Source organism: Lygodium microphyllum, chromosome 25 (genome assembly GCF_053477565.2).
Source record: "Lygodium microphyllum isolate KBCC chromosome 25, Lygodium_microphyllum_v1.1.10, whole genome shotgun sequence".
Classification (NCBI taxonomy): domain Eukaryota; kingdom Viridiplantae; phylum Streptophyta; class Polypodiopsida; order Schizaeales; family Lygodiaceae; genus Lygodium; species Lygodium microphyllum.
The window spans coordinates 70,237,513-70,258,589 of NC_141159.1; the positions used below are offsets into that span (position 1 = coordinate 70,237,513).

A 21,077-nucleotide genomic window follows, 5' to 3' on the forward strand; every position below is an offset into this window, starting at 1 on the left:
GGGATTATGTCAGTGGAGAAGAAGCTAGACCTGGAGTTGTGGCTCCAGCTACTCCTCCAGAAGGACCCAGGCACTTGGTTTTTTGACAGTGGTGCTTCTAGGCATATTACATCTCGCAGAGACTTATTTGCTTCTGTTAGTGCAGCTCCAGTTGGCAAGTCTGAATAGTGTGTCAACAATGCATCATACCCTATTAGAGGTATTGGGGAGATTGTGCTCACAGCCATTGATGGCTCTTTGTTGCAAACAGGGACTATTGCTTTTACACATGCAGTTATGACACTTCTTGGGCTGATCGAGCATTTAGCTCTGCTAAGGATGCAGACACTTGGTTTTTTGATAGTGGTGCTTCTAGGCACATTACATCTCGTAGAGACTTATTTGCTTCTGTTGGTGCAGCTCCAGTTGGCAAGTCTGGACAATGTGCTGGACAATGTGCCAACAATGCATCATACCCTATTAGAGGTATTGGGGAGATTGTGCTCACAGCCATTGACGGCTCTATTCTCTGCCTACAGGATGCTTTATTTGTGCTAGGCACAAAGAAGAATGTGCTCTCTATTTCTTCTTTGGCACGTTGTGGATTGCAGGTCACATTTCATGATGACAGATGCATAGTGAGAGACAAAGAACACATGACTTTGGTCTTGACAGGCACTTTATGTCATGGGTGTGAAGGAAACTGCTAGGGTTTGCACTGAGGACACACAGAGTGTACGACCACGACAGAAACATAAAGAGACAGACACAGACATAGACACAAAGGGAAAAACTCAAACCCTAAACGCAAAACTCAAAAATTAAACATAGAAACTCAAACATAAATAGAAGAAGGGATAGAGAGAACTCAACTCTGAAGTGAATGAATGCTGTAAATGAATGTAAGAGTGTACAGTGTGCTCAAGGGCAAAGCAATGTCGGAGTGTGACGTCCATCGGAGACGGATCCGAAGTCTGTGACCACCAGTCAGAGTGCAAGAGTGCTGAATAGTGAATGGCAGCAGGCTGGTCACCAAAACGCAACAGTCTGGAGGTTGGAAACTGGTAAACACAGCAATGTACCGCTGATCGGAGGCTGGAAACTACGCACAGTTTGTTGTGAACAGTAGGCTAAAACAGTGTTTGATATGGCTGGCGATGACTGGATGATCAGATTGCAGCAGATGGTGATGTCGCCAGCTGTTGACGTCAGCATGGATGAAGGCGCCAGCAGCAGGAGTAAACATAGATGGAGTGGTAGTAGTCTCGAGGGCTGGCCAGCCACGTGGAAGGAGCCTGATGGCTAAAATCTGCATGTGGAGTGAGAAACTTGCATAGACGGAATGAGGTTGAATGAGGGCAGCTTGTCTATTTATAGATGTAGAAGGGCGCCCCAAAAATTAGGGTTTCCATTGAACTCTCTCGAACTGCTCCTCGTAGTAGGATTTTACTCTAAAAGAGCATTTTTTAGTGTGTTTTGGGACTGTTTAAGATGCTAATCAGCAAGTAATGCATATTTTAGCTCAACACCCCCTCTCAAGCCCAAAATTGAGCCGAAAGGCTAGGCCAACCACTGTGAAGTTTATTTACCTTAGGATTTACCTTAGGGCGTCCCACCCCAAAGCAGCTAGGGCATTGGACAAAGGGTGTATATTGGCTGCCGAGTGGCCTCTTAAGACTAGAGAGGCGATGGTTATCTTACCAAGGAAATCCAAGTAGTCACCCCAGAGAGGACAGGGCATCAGACAAAGGGTGCACATCGGCTGCCTAGTGGCCTACCAATCCCTACAAAGGCGAATGGAACTACATGGAACTTTTTTTTTTTTTTGGGAATAAGTAAGGTAAATTTTATGGGATGCGGCCGATTGAGTAATAGTGACCCAGAATACGGCAGTAGGGAGGGTACATCCAACACATCACAAAACAGTACAAGCGAACCCATCCACACAGGGTGTGGATAATGAGGAAAAATAGGTGATGAGGTATCCATGTGATGGAGGATGGTGGTGTGGTAACAACAATTGTCAATGAAAACGGCTTAGGATCCACTCAAGTGGTGCTCTACACAATGAGATGCAAAGTATGTTACATGTTGAAGAATGCTCATGTAGTAGGTGCAGCAGGTGCCACTTGGATAGTGTCTCTTATGGGAAAATTGTTCACTTGCCCAAGTGCCCTAGTACAAAGATGATGAAATCATGCAATGCAAAGGGTAAGGTACAAGGAGGGGAAGAAGCCGATGTCGAAGACAAAGTGCTGAAGCTTGTAGAATACCAAGAAGGGTAGGAACCCCCTCTCAATCCGGATGTAGATGCCGAAGAAGGAAGAGGAGCCTGGTGTCGGTCTTTGGATGGTGCCGAGAACCATAAGGAATGAAAGAAGAGGAAGTGGATGAAGCACCCCGCTAGAAGAGCAAGGTAGAAGGCACCGCCATGATAGCATCGAGAGAGATACTGCACGATCCGCCTCGGGAGGGGAAACCGCCATGCTAGAAGAAGAGCAAGCACTCCTAGGATGATGAAACCAAGAAAGGAATGGTGCGTATCCCCACACCTCTAGCCCAGGTAGGACCAAAGTAATCTGCAAGCTAGCCCGACATTGAAATACAAAACCCTGCAAAAGAGACGAGAATCTTCAAATACATAGGTTAGTAGTGAGATGCTCCAAAGCAAAATATAATAGAATGAAAATCTAACTCAAAATAAATGCAATGAATGTGTATGTGTGTGAGTAAATGCGGCGGAAGTCGAAAGAATGAAAAAGCTAAGGACAATGAATCCCATGGGCTCGACTCTAAGAGTGTGAAAAATGAATGCTAGACTGACCTAGGGTATCTGAAAGGACCTAGAGACATGCTACTCTAAGAAGGTGGCCACCATTGCATACGTCCAGTAGCAAGGCGTTGCCAAGGAAACGCCTGGCGAGGTGGGGAGGAAGGTGAGATAGATGCATGAAGTGCAACGGGATGGGAACTTGTAGACCAATCAGCCAGTCCCTCAGGGATAGTAAAAGAGATGGGCTGTTGAGGCTGTACTCGAGCCACATGTCCAGTAGTAACAACGGGTGCTGAAGGAGCAGACGAAGCAGGAGTGGAAGGTGTAGCCCCGCTGGACTGTGTAGTCGTAGCGGTCTGCTGAGGCTTTATAGGTGGAAGACCTTGGGCCTTGGAGCGACACTCCTTGTCGACATGGCCTGCTCTATGGCATGTGTGCAAAACCGGTGTTTCTTAGGGAGTTGCTAACAGATAGGTCTAGAATCTTTGGTTCCATCTGAGGAAGAGGAGTCACCCTTGGATTGGCTTGCCTTCGCATCTTGCGAGTTCTTGCCACTGGTGGTTTTTCCTATTGAAGAAGATGCAACCAACCCCCTCTGCTCTGAATAAGGTTGGGATGAGGATTTTTTGTTGACTTGATCATGCAGCCTGTGTAATGCAAGAATTGGCACTCAAACTCGTAGAAGGTTGGCAATCGAGGTTAGGAGATGACATGTTGAATGAAATTGAAGTACTTTGCGAGCAACTTATTCAAGAAGAATGTAACCCGAGTGTTATTTGACTTTGGAGAGCCAATAGTGGCGAACTTGGCAAGTAACCGCCTATATTCAGCCAACTTGACTTTCAGATCATTCTCTTCCTTAGTAGAGAACTCTTGAAGCTCAAAGTTGAGATTGATGTGCCAAGTACGATCATGAGCCGCATAGCAGTCGAGAAGGTGACTCCAACGCTCTGAAACGAGCGGGAAGTGCTGCAACTGAGAGTGAAACTCAGGAAGCAACCTCTGCATCCGCTTAATATTGGCTGTGCCATTGCGGGCTCTCCATTGACGAATGTAGTTAGGGCATAGTTTTCAGGTACGAAAGGTACGATACGATACGGTACGATAAAATACGGTACTAAATGGTACCTTAAGATTTTATAAGGTACGGTACTATATTAGTACGACTAAAAAAATAACATGATTATTTTGGGCAAAAGATAATAGAATAGATATTTCAAGTCTAAATAGCAATGATATTACAGTATATAAGATGAGTACTTGAGGGTAACATGCCAAAACCTAATGCGGAATGCGCAATATGCGCTATTGCTACCTACAACTTATAACTACATAGATGGTAGTGGATACATCATACATGCATGATCATACAAATAAGAGAAGTGTGGGCTTGAGAGAGAGAAGGTTGAGAGAAATTGTTTGAATCTCAAATAACCTAATCTCATGGGACAATCATATTAATATAAGGAGCATTTAGCTCGTTCCAAAGTGGAGTTCGAATGGGAAAGATACATCCATTAAGTTGGTACCTTATGGTACTAATACGTAAGGTACGGTACCTAAAATATGGTATAGTATCAAACATTTTGTACGTGGTACTAGTGCAACGAGAGAGAGAGAGAGAGAGAGAGAGAGAGAGAGAGAGAGAGAGAGAGAGAGAGAGAGAGAGTTGGAGGAGAAATAAGAAAGAAAGAAGAAAAAAAAAAGAAATGAGAAAGAAAAAAAGAAAGTTGTAGACTTAAAGTAGAGTGGCCAAAAAGTGCCCATTTTTTCGTACTAAATGGTACGGATACGTATCGTACGGATTAGTTTGTACTACGTACAAAGACAACCTTGAGTCAGGGTGAGCTAGTCGAGAGCCGGCATAGGCTCTAGACCAAGGACGAGGTCCCAAAGACTATAAGACTCAAGCACTTGTTGCATGAAATTAGACGAAGTGGTGAAATTTGACCCATTAAAACGTGTCTTATTTGTGAAGGCATTCTTGGCTGTTGCAACAGGAGTGTTAGTGCTCCGAGATGGATATTGTGAAAAAGTGTAGTGGGGGTAGGATGGGGGAGTGGAGTACACTTGGGAATGGACCCTAGAGTGCCCATCAGGCATATAGGTGTGTACAAGGTGGATCCATAGGTAGGCATGGGCTGACTAGGCACGGGCATGGTAGCCATATGAGGAACCCAAGGAGGTGGGATGGGAACATGGGGAGCGGAAGATGGGAATTCCAAATGGGCTGACTAGGCATGGGCATGGTAGCCATATGAGGAACCCAAGGAGGTGGGATGGGAACACGGGGAGTAGAAGATGGGAATCTCTGCGTAGGTTTAACCCAAGGAGAGTGTGAAGACGCACCATAAGCTAAGGATGGAAACCCTTGCATATGAGTGGTCATGGGAGGTGTGAAGCTGGGGATAGTGAGGGGGATGCCCATCACAGTTGACCCATGAGTTATGGGTGTGCTCATTTGTTGAAAGGTGAGAGGCAGTGTTAAAGGGTGGCATTTCCCCTAACGAAGTACGATGGTGCAAAGAGGTAGAGAATGGGGTGAAGAAGGAAAAGGTGGTAGGAGCGGAGATGGAAGATCCAACCCCCAGGGGGTGTGATGCAAATGTGGAGTGTAATCCAAGGTTTTGGAAAGATGATGAGAGGTGATCAAGGTGTGATATAGAAGAGGGTGGGATGGGAGGGAAGTGAGAAGTGTGTGATATGCTCAAATGAAACAAAAGCTGTAGATGTACCTGAATTTTGTCTGCTTCCGAGCCCGTCTATTGAAGTTCACATACGCAAAGCCATCCGTATCGTGTAGCTCAAAAGAAGAAACATGCGAGGGTTTTTGATTCATGCAATACAAAAGAATTGTACAAACCTGACATTAGACTTGGCTGAGATGATGGAGATGGATCGCTAGATGTTTCGAATGCCCTATGTCCTCCATGATCAGAGAGGTGGCCAATCTCACCAACCGGTTCGAATGTGGTAGCAAAACTGGTAGAGGGGGTGTAAACATCACCGTATTTGTTGCGATAGTACTTCTCAAAGTCCTTCTCTGTCATGTTAGTGAAATCTGGTGAAGGTGGAGTGTCGTCCTCCTCATCGAGTCCATAATGCTGTCTCAGGGCCTCCAATGATGAAGAAGCTTGATAAGACACCCTAGGAACTGGAGAAGAAATTGTCTGGGACATTGTGATTTGGTTACGAGTTGTATTGTGTGCCAGGCACAAAGACTAGCTCTCGACCATATCCGTAGGATACTCTTTACAAGAGCATCGGCTCTGACACCATGTGAAGAAAACTGCTAGGGTTTGCACTGAGGATACACAGAGTGTACGACCACGACAGAAACACAAAGAGATAGATACAGATACAGAGGGCAATACTCAAACCCTAAATGCAAAACTCAAAGCTCAAACACAGAATCTTAAACACAAACAGAAGAAGGGAGAGAGAGAACACAACTGTGAAGTGAATGAATGCTGTAAAAAAATGTAAGAGTGTACAGTGTGCTCAAGGGCAGAGCAATGTCAGAGTGTGATGTTCACCGGAGATGGATCCCAAGTTTGTGACCACTGGTCAGACTGTAGGAGTGCTGAATAGTGAATGGCAGCAAACTGGTCACCAAAACACAACAGCGTGGAGGCTGGAAACCAGTAAATGCAGCAGTGTACCACTGATCGGAGGCTGGAAACTGCACACAGTCTGTTGTAAACAGCAGGCTGAAACAATGTCTGATGTGGTTGGCGATGACTAGATGATCAGATCGCTGCAGATCATGATGTCGCCAATAGATGACGTCAGCATGGATGAAGGCGCCAACAACAAGAGCAGACACGGATGGAGTGGCAGCAGTCTCAAGGGTTGGACAGCAACGTGGGAGGAGACGGATGGCTGAAATCTGCACGTGGAGTGAGAAATGTGCATAGACGGAATGAGGCTGAATGGGGGCATCCTATCTATTTATAGATGTGGAAGGGCGCCCCAAAAATGAGGGATTCCACTGAACTCTCTCAAACCGCTCCTTGTTTTAGGTTTTCCACTGAACTCTCTTGAACCGCTTCCCATTTTAGGGTTTTACTCTAAAAGAGCATTTTTTAGTGTGTTTTGGGACCGTTTAAGATGCTAATTAGTAAGTAATGCATATTTTAGCTCAACAATGGGTTATACGAGCTGGATGCTCTTTCAGTTGATCAGTCAACATACTTGGCATCCACTCTTACTCTTGCTATGATACATGCAGAGTTATGGCATGCTAAGATGGGGCATGTGAACTTTGGCAGCTTGATGCTCTTACAAGGTACACATATGCTAGATGGATTACCTCTCTTGGAGAGACCTCTGGAGCACTTGTGCGAAGGATGTATTTGGGAAAAATGCATCATTTTTCGTTTCCCCGTGATGTTGCTTTTAGAGCAACAGCCAGATTGCAGTTAGTGCATTCTGATGTATGTGGGCCTATGCAAACAAAGTCATTGGGAGGATGTTACTATTTTGTGACTTTTATTGATGACTTTACTCGATTTTGCTAGGTCTACTCTTTGGTCAAAAAGTTAGAAGTGTATGATGCATTTTTGGCTTTTATTACACTTGTTGAAAACCGGTCTAGTTGTAAAATTTAAACTCTCTATTTGGACGGAGGGGGGAATACATGTCCTCTATGCTGAATTTTTTTTTGAAGCAAAAGGGCATTGTCCATCAGTACACTATTGCTTATACTCCACATCAAAATGGGGTTGTACAGAGGAAGAATCGGTCACTCATGGAGATAGTTGGATGTATGCTGAAGACAAAGATTTTGCCTTGGTTTTTGGATGGAAGCCGTAATGTGTGCTTGCCATGTTTTGAGCAGATGCCCCACCAAAGCTTTGAAGAAAATTACACTTTTGAGGCTTGGAACAGCCGGAAACCTTCTATTGGACACTTTCGTACCTTTGGGTGTCTTGCATATGGACACATTCCATAGGTACTCAATAAAAAGTTGGATAACAAGGCTGTCAAATGCATTTTAGTGGGCTATAGTAGTGAAAGCAAAGGCTACAGACTCTATGATCCTGTTTCTGAAAAGGTGTTTGTCAGTAGGGATGTACTATGTGATGAAAAATCAGAATTGTCCCTGGCTGGTTTAGACACATATCAGGCTGCCCGTGATGTATTTGAAGGGCTGCTGCCCATTACATTTTGTGATTCAATTGGATTTTTAGCAAGTGAACTCAATGTTCAGCCAACTGCTCCTTTGGAAAATGCCGAAAATCAGCCATTGGCTTATTTGAATATTCAGCAAAGTGCTGAAATTGAAATTTAGCAAGAGCTTATGCACAATCAGGAGGCAAGACAAATGCCTAGATGGTATTTATAGACTATGAAAGATAGTCATCTGGATGCACCCAGGGCTGGTCGTACTAGAAGGGAAGCTCGTATGCATGATACTGCACATACCATGGAGTTTGTTATGGTAGCAATTGGATTCTATTACTAAGAATCAAACATGGGATTTAGTGTCTTTGCCCTTTGGGAAGAAAGCCATTGGATCAAACATGATGACAATGCTTTGTTTGATATACACACATATGCTACAGCACTTGGATGTCTTATTTACTTATGCAACACTAGGCTGGACATATAGCTTGCAGGTTCAGCCCTGAGTAGATATATGCATCAGCCACGCATGCCACATTGTCAAGCTGTTAAGTGTGTCTTTCATTACTTGCTGGATACAAGATCTCTTGGACTGCTTTATGCCAAGGGGGGACCATTGGAGTTACATGCTTACAATGATTTTGATTGGGCTGGTGATTATGATTCACGGCACTCCACCAGTGGCAATTGTTTCTTTCTTGGCTCGTCTTGCATATCTTGGCTTAGCAAGAAATAGTCCATTGTTGCCACATGGTTATATGAAGCTGAATATAAGGCAGCTTTCACTACCACAATTGAATGCGTATAGATTAGACGCTTGCTAGCTGATCTAGATGTATCTGTTACAGAGTCTACTCCCTTGTTTACTGACAGTTAGAGTGCCATTGTAGTTGCACGGAATCTTGTGTTTCATGTATGCATGAAACACATTGAGATACACTATCACTTTGTTAAAGAGAGGCTATATGCAAGTGATATCAGCCTTTTCTATTGTCCTACCACTGGTAATGTGACAGACATCTTGACCAAGGCTCTTCCTCGTGACAAATTTGAAGCATTTCGCAATGCTTTAAATTTGATCTCCTTTGGTGGCAGATGATCCTTGTACTCTTGATCACCCTTCACTCCAGGGGGGTTTGTTGGGTATTTCACTTATGCCCATGCTCACATAGGAGTGTCGGTGATTAGTAGGACACTTGGACACTTTTTCCTTTCGGTAGGAGAGGTTTTTCCCCCAGACTTATGGTATTATTTTGTATGTGCTTATGACACACGCTTACGGGCGCTTACCGTGTTCGGGTGTGAACACCCACTACAATCCTAAGGTTTAAGGGTTGTACCTTGTACTTTTAGTTAGTACTCTTCAGTCTATTGCATTGGGTGTCGTGCTTCACTCTCACACTATCTACTGAGTTTCTGTGCTGAGCTTCGATCCTGCCTTCTTCTCACACAAGTGTCTTTTTACAATCACGTCATCTTGATGATAGGGATGAAGATATAAAATACTATATACATAAAGTCTAAAAAGGAAACTATAAACAACATCCTGTCACGACCAAGAAAAGAAGCCGCTGCCTCTCAAACTAGAAGGAAAAGCTAGAGGAAATCAACCTGTCCTTGTCAATTTGAAGTAGTAGGGGAGGGCGTACCCAAGTCGATCCTGGGTAGAATATATTGCAACATCGGCTGATTGACCGCCTTGGTCAATATGTTTGCAAGGTTATCGGATGAAGGTGCAAACTCTAGGTGTATGGTGCGTAGCTCAACCTACTCTTTAGTGAAGTGGAGGTGGACCCTCTCATGCCATATCTGTCATGTAATGATTAGATTGCCCGCAAGAGCAATGACACTTTGGTTGTTGTAGTAGACAACGGTGGGTGAGTTGCATGGAAAGTGTAAAGTTGCTAGTAAGCTTTTTTAAAAGATGGCCTGAGTGGTACCATCAAAAAGAGCCCGATACTCGGCGTGCGCTATGGAAATCGCTATTGTCTTTTCTTATGGCTAGTCCAAGCCATAGATGCCATGCCCAAGGTAAAGAAAGAGCCACCATGAAAACGCTAGTTGTTAGGATCTCTTGCCAAGTCAGAGTCGGTATACTCTTGCAAACATAAACTAGATCCGTAAGTTAGGTAGGCTACAATAATAGGTACACCGTTAATATCTCAAAATACTTAAATATGCAATCCAATGTGACATCCTATATGTAGTGAAATACTGACTAAGAAAACTAATTGAGTAAGCTAAATCTAGCCTAGTCTGAATCAACCAGAGAAGTTTCCCTACTATAGACTTAGAGGCGTGCTTGTCGAAGGGCTTACAGAGGTTATCCTTAGAAGGATGGATAGTGGGATCAAGAGGCATGTCCACAAGCCATGTTTGATTCATGCAATATTGTTCCATTGACTAAAGCGCATACTTCTATTGTAATACAAAAATAGTACCCCTAGATCGAACTATCTCCATTCCCAAAAAATAAGACAACAATCTAAGGTCTGTCATCTCAAAAGTAAACAAAGTTGGGCCTTTCTCTTTGCAATGGCAACAGACTCAGAGCTGGTAATAAGTAAATCTTCTATATATAGCTGGACATAGATGACGCCCTCTAAAGTAGCATGGACAGAATGGTATTCGTGAGTCTTAAGAAAATTATTTATCCTCTGGAACCAAGACCGTGGTGGTTGTTTCAGCTCATAAAGAGCTTTCCACAAGTGAAAGACCTTATCTTTATAGTTAGTAGAAGAAAAATTGGAAATCTGCTCCACATAGACTTCGTCTTTCAAATAACGGTTTACAAAGCTGCTTTTGATGGTCATTTGATAGATTGGCCAACCATGGTGAGCAGATAGTGTAACTAATAGATGAAATGAGGTAAACCGTGTAGTAGAAGCAATGGTCTCTTTATAGTCAACACCTTGCTTCTATCGAAACCCTTGCACCACAAGGTGAGCCTTGTACTTGTCTTAAGTACCATCAGGTTTTAGCTTAGTCCTAAAAATTCACTTTGTCTCGATGACCTTCTTCTGGCTCTGACGATCCACCGAGGTTCAAGTCTCATTTCAATCAATACTCTCTAGCTCCTTTTCCATGGCCTCTTGCCATTGGGAGTTTTGAAGGGTCTCGTGCTAATTATCTGGCTTAGAATATGCAATATAATCAGTTTTAAACATTGATGCAACTGAAGCGTGAGGTGCAAACCAAGGGTAGATCTTCTAGGGCTCTCTAGTGTGGAATCCAATGGAAGAATCCTCAAATCCTGGATGATTTTTTGGTACAAGTGAGGTAATGGGTCTCACAGAGGGGGCTGCGGAGGTGAAGAATCTATGGGTGGGTAAGGAGTGGGTAGTAGACCCGGCTCAAAAGGCACTATCTCAGTAGAAACAATGTAAGAAAAGGGCACAAAATCTGGTGTAGAAGGTTGCGCAATATCCCTCTCAACAAACACATGTCTCATAATGATCACTTTGTTTGTCCAAGGATAGAATAGATGACAAGCTTTTGTTTTAGAGGAGTATCCTACAAAAATCAAAAGATCAACTCGAGGAGTGAGCTTGCTTATTTTGTCATTAGGAGTGTGCATGTAAGCATGACTCCCAAAGACTCTAAACTGGGAAACTATATGCCGAGAGCCAAAAAATGCCTCATACAGAGTTTTTTGAGGAATAGCCGAAGTTGGGCATGAGTTGAGAATGAACACTGAAGTGTTAACAACCTCAAACCAAAGGCGCTCAAGAATCTTTGCTACAAACAACATAGTGTGCCATGTTCACGATGGTCCGGTTTCTATGCTCTACCACTCCATTCTGTGAGGGGGAGTTGGTAGAGGTGAATTGGTGTAAAATTCCATGCTCCTATAGAAACTTGAAAAACTTGTGGGAGGTGAACTTGCCTCCACTGTCACTCCTTATGTATCCTTTATGATGACTGCTTTGGTTATGCACCAGCAATATCTAAATAGAAAAATATGTGAAGGCATTGGACTTATGCTTGAGAAAGTACACCCACATGTAACGAGAGTGATTATGCACAATTAGAAAGAAGTACAATGTGCGGTTTAAGGCAACGGTGGATGTCTTCACACAAAGATCAATATGAATTAATCTAAGAGGCGTCTTAACTCTATGTGTAGATGATCGAGAAAACGGGGCACGGTGTTGTTTCCCACGCAGAGAAGCTTTATAGACATCCCGCCAAAGCTTTAGATAGGGAATGCCATCAACCATTTGTCGAGATGACAACTCGTATATGTAATGCCCTAAGTGAAAATGTCAAAGATGCTCAGTACTTGTAGGCTCTCATATAGTGGCTAAATCTTGGAAGCGGTGGAACTTAGAGCCCTTGGTTGTTGGCTCGGAAAGAAACTATGTCATGTGGCATAGGCCACTAGGTTGTGCCTCACAATGAGCAATTACTAAACTAGTCTGAGAGTTAAGGACCTTGATTGTGCTCGCTGTGAAGTAGACTACTCGTTCCAATTGGCAAAGTTGCTGAATAGATAACAAGTTCACCCTAGTTGGGAGACGTAGTATACATTATCTAGCGTAGCACGATCCGGGCCCTGGTTAGTGGAAAATCTAACGCAACTATGAGCTTGAATTGTGACTGAGGAGTTGTTTCCAACTTGGACATGCTCGACTGCAGGGGCTTGAGAAAGGGAAATGTTTGCAATGGGGGTCATATGATGAGTAGCTCCACTGTCCACAATGCAAGGAGTAGCTAAAGTACTCGGCTATGATGAGTGGACCTCTGCAGCCATCTCATTAGGAGACAACTCATAGATGTGGATGAATGTCGCATACTCAAATGTCTCTATGGAGACGATGTGGGTATCTGCAGACTAGTCAAGCAAGCCCTTTGGTGCTAAGAATATTGTTGACTATGATGGCTGACCGGTGGTAGTGTGGGTCTGGCCTCATAACGGCCCATGCTAAGGGTTGTCACCACCTTGTCTTCCTTGTTGGGGATTACTTAACTAAGGGGCAGGGGTTGGAGTCTTAGCTTTTGGTGCTGTGCCTATGGCCTTTGATCAACACTCGTCGTCATAATGGCCATTCTTCTGACAATGTTGAGAATACTAATTTTTCTTTAGTACATTTTGCCACCTAGGTTTTAGAGATGGTTGGGAGTTTCCTTGGGTCTCACTAGTTTGGTTTTGATTTAAAATTTGAGTTTGTTTTTGATTTTGATTGGAATTTTGATTTCATTTACCCCTCGCTTGCTATCCCTTTTGAGAAGAAGCAAAAAGAGCCTCCTCTGTAGAGGTTAAACTATGAAATTGATCGGATAGTAGAGCGTGATGCCTTAGCTAACACTCAAATTCATTGAATGTGGGCATGGTGGGCTATGAGATCATCTGTTGCACCAAATGGAAGTATTTCCTCGGTAGCTTGTATGTCCCGTAAAGTTTGATCAAATAGTGAAGTTCGACTCGTTAAAAAGAGCCTTAGCATTAAAGGCATGTTTGGTTGAGGAGGAGGGAGAACCATGAGGTATCGGATAAGTGGAGTAGGAAGGAGGTGGTAGAGGGGGGATAAGTAGAAGGGGATTTGGGTAGGCAGAAATAGGTTGAGTGTCCAATGGGTGCTGATTTGCCACTTGATGCAGAGGCATTGGAGCATGAATGCCTGCATAAAGTGCCGGTGGAGGTGGAGGCACTAGGACATGTAAGCCTTGTCCAATAGGTGTCTGGGGTAGAAGAAGATGACCAGAAGGCCCACTAGGTAATGCCATGGAGGCAAATTGTGGTACCAACTTATCCACACTCAGTGGTGGTTGGGTGGGATTGCCAAGCTGTGAAAAACCGAAAAGTGTGGGGATGGAAGAATGAACCTTCATCATGGAGATGCCACCCGGATGGGGAAAAGATGAGATCCTAAAAGGGATGCCTATGGGTGAAGGACCCCCTAGTGTAATGTGAAAAGACATGTATGGTGCACTTAATGGAGGTTGAGGCATTGCAACTACCGGGTGGGGGATTAAATGAATTTGTCATTTGAGTTGTGGGAAATGTGTTAGGTTACTTTTGTCCATTGAATGCAAATGATGAAAAAGATTAATCAGCAAAATCATATTGACCATGAGATATAAAAGCTAAAGGAAAAGATGGAGCACTCACCATAGATTCGTGTAATTTTTGTTTATCTTTTCTTGAGTACAATTGGAAATACCTATCCGCCTCAGGGCTAATGCAACAATACTTGGTATAAAGAGTTCCTTCATTATGATCGCTTTCGATATCTTGCGGAAAAGGAGTAAAATCAAAAATTTGAGAAGTAGTAGCATGCGTACCTAAGATGGGAGTGAATGAAAGTAGAGCAGAAAATGGCTTATATTCCATGTTAGTTTCCATGTAAGGGTGATCAATCCCTTGTGGAACTTCCGTGCTTCTTGCAAGTCTCAATGTGCTAGGCTTGGTAGCATCATGATGATGTGTTCGAAGTCATCTTGCCCTCTTGTTGTTCTTGCTTCTTGCAAAGGGCTTTCAGATCAAAGGTCGAGGTATTGTGGAAAAGAACCTTTTTTTGATACCATGTGAAGAAATATCCTAATGCAGAAATATAAATGAAAGTGTATGACAAAGCATAAACTCAAAAGAACACAGTTAAGTGAGGGTAATAGTGTAACAGTACAATGATCACAATGGAATTTAAATGAATGGGTGAATATAGAATATACAATGCTCATGCAACAAACAAACCATGCAAGAATGAGAATTGTACCCCGAACTCTTGTGTTTTGAGGACCGAGGCAAAGGTGCTGAGCGGGAGTGTGTTGTACTCTTGATGGATCTCAAAACGCAGCAAAGTGTTGGGATAAAGGCCCTTCTTCACCTCCATGTATAGTACACGTGCATTATTTAGGTGTACATGTGAATGCACCCTTACGTGCCCTAAGTATAAATACATTTTATTCTTTGTGTACCAACACATTGGTTGGTACACCCAAATCGGAGCGTATTTTGACTCTCTCTCTCTCTCTCTCTCTCTCTCTCTCTCTCTCTCTCACACTTACTTGCTGCCTCCTCGATCAATTGCTCACTCCTCCAGCTGAGCTCCAACAAGTGGTATCAAAGCCCAAGGTTCTACACGCTTCCCAAGACCAATGCGCAGCTGATAGGTTGTGGAGGTAGCTCGAGGTAGAAGGCCAGTCGGGTCCAGCTCACTAGGCAGCGAGTAGGCGTGGGACCAGACGACAGCTGCAAGGAGTCGGACGTTCAGCGGGTAGCATGGTGACGGCAGTAGGCATGATAGGCTAGTGACGATGGGGTGTGCAGATTTTCAATCAGAAATTTCTCTAATATCTGAATTTCCCGTTGCCTTAATGGTGGTTCGCGCATTGGAAGTATAGTCTTCACATCCGTGCAAATTTGAGTCCGAAAATTTGGGGATTTTCCGAGATTTGATTCTAGCTATGCGTGGCAGTGACATTCGTGTGAGAAATTGTAGACATTGTGCGTGTTGACCTCAATCAAATTGGGGATTTTGCCAAAGTTGTCGGAATTTTGCTCTTTCAAGTAAAATTTCTTGACATTGGACCCCGGAAAATTGGGGCTTTTCAAATTTTGATGAAATTTTGCTCAGCAAGGACAGATTGGCTGACATTTATGCACTGTTGGATTTGAAATTTTGGGGTTTTGTGTAGAATTTGTTAAATTTCTGCAGTATTTGCCTGTGTGGTGGCTGGTTTATGTATAAACAACAGAGATTTATTACTGTTTGAGGAAGAACAACAGTGTATTTGCTCGCACATCTTGTGCTTCTACAGTTCAGTGCATTTACTCTTGTGTTCGTAATAAAAATGGCTGCAACTTCTTCTAGTTCAGACATCAAGAGTTTGATGGTCATGGCTTTGACCTTTGGAAAAACTATATGCATGGCATATTGTTCTTAAAGGATTGTGAGGATGCTTTGTAGGAAGATAAACTTGCAAAAATGTCTGATGCTGATTGGGCCAAAGTTAACAAAAGGGCTGTGGCTTACATAAAGATGGGTGTCACTGATGACATTTTGATAGACATTAAGGGTTTAGATATTGTTTATGCAATATGGGAGAAGCTGAAAACTACCTATGAGATCACCACGCTTGTTAATCAGGTGCATTTAATGCGCAAGTTGGTGAATATGGGATTGGATGAGTCCAAGCCTGCAGCTGAGCACTTGAGTGCATTTACTAGCATTTTAAATCAGCTCAAGGATGTAAATTTCAATTTTGATGATAAGTTGAGGGCGATCTTGCTAATCAAGACACTGCCTGATTCCTGGGAGACCTTGGTGGTTTCTCTCAGTAATAACCCCAATCTCTCATATGATGGTGTGAGGGGTTCAATGTTGAATGAAGAAATTAGACGTATGTCTAGTGGAGAAGGCAACAACTCAGCTTATAATGTTAAGAGACAGGGCTGAAAAGAAAAATGCAAATGCTGGACAGAGAAATAGAAGCAAGAGTAAAGGAAAGGAAAAGAGTGACATTACTTGCTATCACTGTGGTGAAAAGGAACAAGAGAGAAAAAATAATGCAGGAGACAAAAAGAAGAAAGAGGATAAGACAGATGCATCTGAGGCAGCCGAAGGCAAGGAAAAGGTGAATGTGGCCTCTAGTGTAGTCATAAAGGAGCTTTCGGATACAGAGGCTGATGTATTATGTGCAATTGATTATGAGGCCCTTGTATATGACATGCAGGATATGCAGATTACCAAGGCTGATGTGATTGATGCACTTTTGTTAGTTGATGATGGTGTCACTCAGACTTGGATTGTAGACTTTGGTGCCTCTTTTCATGTAACTCCTTGCTTGGAGTGTTTTGCTATGTTCAATGCAGGTAGTTATGGAAAAGTGTACGTTGGAAATAACCATGCTTGCAGCATTGATGGGATTGGCATTGTACACTTGTCTTTAGATAATGGGCAAGAGCTTGTGTTGAAAGATGTGAGATACGTGCCTGGGATCAAGAAGAGTTTACTATCTGTTGGTCAGCTTGACTTGTAGGGTTACACTATACTGTTTAGTGGTGGTTTGTGGAAATTGAAAAAGTATTCCATGCTGATTGCAAAAGGAACCAAGAAGGGCACCTTGTATTGTTTGCACTGTAGAGCTTTGAATGGCAAGTTTCTTGTAGTTGCTGAAATTGGTTGTCAGTTGGAGTTGTGGCGTAAGGGATTAGGCCATATAAGCTAGAAAGGACTTGATGTCCTTACCTCTTTGAAGAGGGTTGATGGAAAAGACTCTAAACTTGACTTTTGTAATGAGTGTCAATTTGAAAAGTAAATGGAAAATTCCTTTTACTCTGGTGTCTCTCGTAAGTCCAATGTCTTGGATTTAGTGCATTTTGATGTATGTAGTATGCTCGTGAAATCGTTGGGTGGTGCTGCATATTTTCTCTTTTATTGATGATTGTTCCAGAAAGATTTGGGTTTATTTGTTGAAAAAGAAAAGTGAAGTGTTTGCTGTTTTTAAAACTTTTCATGCATTTGTGACTACTTAGACATGTCGAAAGCTGAAAATGCTTGAGAACTGATATTGGGGATGAGTTCACATCTCTACTGAGTTGAAGTCTTTTTGTGACTTGCCTGGAATTAAGAGGGAGCTTACAACTCCTTAAAACCCTTCTTCAAATGGGGTGGCTGAAAGATATAATAGGACTTTATGTGAAAGAGTGCGGTGCATGCTGTCCACTGCTATGTACCCCGAAACGGCATTTTTGCAAGTCCGAAACAGACTGGCCGTTTCGGACTAGGACGGTAACGGGAGCACGCCGTTTCGGGATCTTGCGGCCCGGCCCTGTTTCGCGTGGCGCCGAATTTCACTCATGATTCTCTTTCCCCACTTCGTTCGCTCGCGCAGCTCTCGAGTCTCGACACGGCCCTCCTCCTCCTCGGACCTGCATCAGCCACCTCCCACCTCCTCTTCCTCTTCCTCTTCCTCTTCTCCTTCTTCTTCCTCTTCCTCTAAGCTCTTCTTCTTCTCCTTCTCATTCAGACTTCTTCTTCTTCTTCTTCTTCTTCTTTCTTCTTCTTCTTCTTCTTCTTCTTCTTCTTCTTCTTTTTATTCTTATTCTTATTCTTTCTTTTTCTCCTCCTCCTTTAATCCATTAGCTAGGTCCCGACTACTAAAAGGGATACGAGGGCTGCGGCGGATCAAAGAAGTGGCGGTGCAACTATTGTGGATTGGAGAAATCGGGGAGTATAACGCGCATGAAAGACCACTAGGCTTGCGTTCCCAACAAAGATATCGGGCCTTGCGCAAATGTGCCGGCAGAAGTAACAGTAAGTCTCCATCTTTGGCGTCGAAAGCGTATGGGTATTGAGCTAGAAGAGGATGAATCAACACCACATGGGGCTAATGAAGCACAAGTGGGGCAAAGAGAGGCTAGTGGGCCTAGTGGCGCTAGCCAAATTGGAGGTGCCAGTGGCCCATAAAAAAGAAGTGCATCCATATCCGTATCGGGTCCAAGTGCAAAAAGGACCCCGTTGCCATCACTTAGTGGTGGTAGGCAAAAGGGCTCCTTACATGGTGCAAGTGTCCATACGGGACTTTAGAGGCAGGCAACTATAGAGGCAACTAGGGGACTCACACGCTTATTTATTCGGTGTGCTATCCCTTTCAATGTGGCGACTATACATCAGTGGAAGAAGACAATCAGGGCAGTAAGCCGCATAGGGTGTGAGTGGGAAGGTCCATTCGCAGATGCATTACGCACATGGGAGCTTTGAAATGAGAAAGCATCCATAGAGGCTAAATTGGAGCCCTTGAAGGAGACATGGGTGAAATATGGATGCACAATATTATGCGATGGATGGTCAGATATGCGCCGAAGGAATGTTTACAATGTTTTGGTGTCTTCATGTAAAGGCATTATGTTCATTAAGGCCATCGATGCCTCTATCTCAAGTCTTACCATCACAAGAGCTTTCATTTGGGAGCACATGTGACAGGTCATCATGGACATAGGAGTCCAAAATGTGGTGCAGGTGGTGACAGATAATGGAAGCAATTGTGTGTCTATGGGATGTATGCTTAAGGAGGAGTTTCCTAGCATAGTATGGACTCCATGTGCATCCCATTGCCTTGACTTGCTTATTGAAGATGTTGGGTAAATATCTTGGGTGGATGACATTTTCAAGACGGCAACAAGCATGGTAAGATTTGTGAAGAAGAGGCCATCTGTCACAAGCATGTTTTGAGCCAATAGCACACTTGAGCTATTGAAGCCCTCCACCACTCAATTTGCTTATACGTTTATTGTATTGGAGAGGTTGATATGGGTCCGTCCAAATTTGATATGGACCATTGCATGCCAGGAATGGCTAACATGGAGTGAGAGAGAGTCTTCAAAGGCTCTTGCTTTTAGACGCAATATTTTAAATGAGAGTTGGTGGGTTGAGGTATGAGCTACTAAAGCTTCTAAGGAAGCAATATGGTTGAGCAGACTTGCAGAGGATCTCGGCATGTCTATGGGTATTGCAATGTTGGGATGTGATAGCTAGAGTGTATGTATTTGGCTAAGAATGTCATGTATTATTGACGCACAAAGCATATAAATGTGCGATATCACTTTATCAGATAGATCTTGGAAGATGGTCTAATTACATCGACCAAGATCAAAGCACAGGACAACCCTGCAGATGTTCTCACTAAAAGTCTAAGCAAGCTTATCATGAGCATTGTATATGACTAGTGGGAGTTGGTTAGAGGTTCACTTCGGACCTTTAAGTGGGAGGTTGTTGGGATAAAGGCCCTTCTTCACCTCCGTGTATAGTACACGTGCATTATTTAGTTGTACATGTGAATGCACCCTTACGTTCCCTAAGTATAAATATATTTTATTCTTTGTGTACCAATACATTTGTTGGTACACCCAAATTGAATCGTACTTTCACTCTCTCTCTCTCTCTCTGTGTGTCACTCTCACGTGCTTTCTCCTTGATCAGCTGCTCACTCCTCCAGCTGAGCTCCAACAGCAAAGCAGGCTGCAAAGATGTGGCAGCAGCAAATGCAGCAGTAGATGTTGGATTTGTGACAGTCGGAGCAATGAAACGCAGTACTAAATGCCATAGTAAAACACAGCAATAAACACAGCAATAAAATAGCAGCAGTAAAACGCTGCAGTAAAATGCAGGAAGTGACATAGGCTATGAGGTAGAGGGTGGAAATAAGCGCAGGATGGTTGAAGAAAGCTTGGGGCAGCTTCAGATGAGATATCCTGCGTGAACGGGGTGTGGACTGCGAAGTTCTAGCACTTGAAACTTGCAAAAACGAGATTGAGGCTGAGTGGAGGGCAGCTTGCCTATTTATTGAAAGTTTCAGGACCTCATTTAACACATTGTGTACCAATTTAGGGATTTGATTAATTAAGCATTTTTGGGGCTGTTTTAAGTGGCTAATTCAGCATGTAATACTTATGTTAGCTCAACAATTGCCACTGCAAAAATTTCATGGGAAGTGTGCATGTTGTAGGAAAAAAGTTTTATGATTGAGTCCAACTCACTATGATATGTGCAGCACTTTATGTACTTAACCATGTGTTTGTATCATAATTGGTTATTGTAATGAGCATTTTTGTATTAAAATAGCTGGACATAGTCTTATAGGAACATTTGGATTTATGTATTGATTGATAGGTTGAAGGCCTTGAAGATGTTGTAGCACGATTAAAACAAACTCTTGCTGAGAAAGAACAACATGAGCATGCTTTGCTTCAGGTGATTTTGTTGTGTTTTAGTGTAATGCTTCCAAACTTTTTCAATCAGTGGATGATGTCATGCGGTGGTTGCATACATATTCCTTTAAAACTAACTATGCTATTTGTTGCCACTCACAAGCTTTTCTCTTTTTTTGGGATGTTACACAGACATGTGCATAAGCTTTTCTTCAAGTCACTTCTTGGAGGAAGAGGGCATGAATTTCTGCACCAGTGCTTTCAATTTTCCAATCTTTGATCATTTTTTGCTCATTGAGAGATGGAACGGGCTGGTTGTAACGATGGCCTTATTTGCCTCCTAATACCTCTATACATGATGATGCATGCCAAGTCCATGATATTTCTACAATCACATGGAAATGAAAGCCATTGGCTGTCTATGTCAACCGCATCCTCAATATATGAATGCCAGATGTTGCAAAATTGTAAGCCTTAATAGGCTCTTGATTTGGCAAAGCCTCATCACATATCATACTCCAGTCTAAGGTTTAGTTGTGCATGAAA

At 43.1% G+C, this 21,077-nt stretch overlaps 1 pseudogene across 1 annotated transcript in view; it reads left to right on the top strand.

Moving 5' to 3' along the window:
* Window positions 1-21,077, top strand: part of LOC148014354 (uncharacterized) — a 109,501-nt pseudogene that overhangs the window by 73,691 nt on the left and 14,733 nt on the right. Inside the window, exon 14 of the transcript XR_015688596.1 lies at window positions 20,494-20,574. The product of XR_015688596.1 is annotated as an uncharacterized LOC148014354 (transcript). The remainder of the gene's footprint in view (window positions 1-20,493; window positions 20,575-21,077) is intronic.